Source organism: Typopeltis vanoorti, chromosome 23 (genome assembly GCF_054136105.1).
Source record: "Typopeltis vanoorti isolate ZY-2024b chromosome 23, IOZ_Tvanoo_1.0, whole genome shotgun sequence".
Lineage (NCBI taxonomy): Eukaryota > Metazoa > Arthropoda > Arachnida > Uropygi > Thelyphonidae > Typopeltis > Typopeltis vanoorti.
In genome coordinates this window covers 33,253,757-33,255,108 of record NC_143571.1, presented here as the reverse complement: position 1 = coordinate 33,255,108, position 1,352 = coordinate 33,253,757, and the positions used below count along the sequence as shown (strand labels likewise).

The 1,352-nt window shown below is 35.4% G+C and overlaps 1 non-coding gene across 1 annotated transcript; it reads left to right on the top strand.

Moving 5' to 3' along the window:
* Nucleotides 1-817: 817 nt before the first annotated feature.
* TRNAN-GUU (transfer RNA asparagine (anticodon GUU)) lies at nt 818-891 on the top strand. The gene has a single exon. It is a non-coding gene; the product is annotated as a tRNA-Asn (tRNA).
* The last annotated feature ends 461 nt before the right edge of the window (nt 892-1,352 follow it).

The following is a 1,352-nucleotide window of genomic DNA, read 5'->3' as shown; positions in this document are numbered from 1 at the left end:
TGGGTCATCTCCATCTGTGAAAAAAAAAAAAAAACAGTTTGGAATGAAAATTTCCAAAATAGACCAAAATAAGAACAAAACATTTTAAAAGAACTAAAAACAAAATCAACAGAAGAAAAGCTAAACAATTATAAACAAAATCAACAGAAGAAAAGCTAAACAATTATAAACAAAATCAACAGAAGAAAAGCTAAACAATTATAAACAAAATCATAGAACATGTAAACCGAATGGCCAACACCCGATATCCTAATCAAATAATAAAATATAATCCAAATGGAAAGAGAAAGCAGGGTAGACTTCAAAAAAAGGATATTGGATGGATAATGAGACTGGAACAGACCAATATGGTCTATACCCATAATTAGCGCTATGATGATTTATGGGTCATCTCCATCTGTGAAAAAAAAAAAAAGGAGTTGGGATTTTTTTTTTTATTGGATTTCTGAAAGTCTGTTCAGAGCGCAATTGGAAGAACGACGGTACGTTGCGCCCTTCGATTACAAAAGGCCTAAGTTCGATTCTCGTCATGACGGGAGGAATTTTTATACGGACTCTTTGTATGGACACGCAATTTACAGACAAAAAATACTAGCTGTGGTGGTTGTGGGCGGTGGATGGCGTTGGTGTAGGTGATTGGTAGTAGAGGTTCTGTGTAGTAGTGGAGACGGAGAATTGTACAGTAGGTGTCCTCCCACGATGAGTGTTTGGACTCCTTGGAGGTGTCACGAATAACAATAATAATAATAAAGTATTCATATTTATTAATAACTTATCTATGATAATAATGACGATGATATGAAAACCTCTCTCTGTTGCCTCTGTGGCGCAATCGGTTAGCGTGTTCGGCTGTTAACTGAAAGGTTGGTGGTTCAAGTCCATCCAGGGGCGTTGTAATTTTTTTTTTTTATTTGCTTTGTTTGTTTTTAAATCCAACTGTGTCATGGATGGTGGCGATTCTTTCTCTTCGTTCCCTGAAGTGGCACGAACAAGTTCAGTATTTCATCTGTACGATATCGTTACAGTAAAACTATCTTTATTTATAAATTCGTAAATGCATGTAACCCAATTCCATACAACATTCCGTACAACAGTGTACATTCATTGGTTCATAGGTTGAACTTCCCCCATCTTTCATTAAACAAAATCATTACACCATAATGGCGTTTCTTATCCTTATTGTTCTGGCTAATTGCTCTACAGTAACTAATTTATATTTCAATTTAATAGTTGGCAGTAGGAAAAGTTGAAAGGAAATTCAGATATTATGAACCCTTGCCTCAGGTAAATCCAGACTATGCCGCTAACCATTTTTTATGCAATACACAAGAATTTGTCCCTAACTCTGTTTC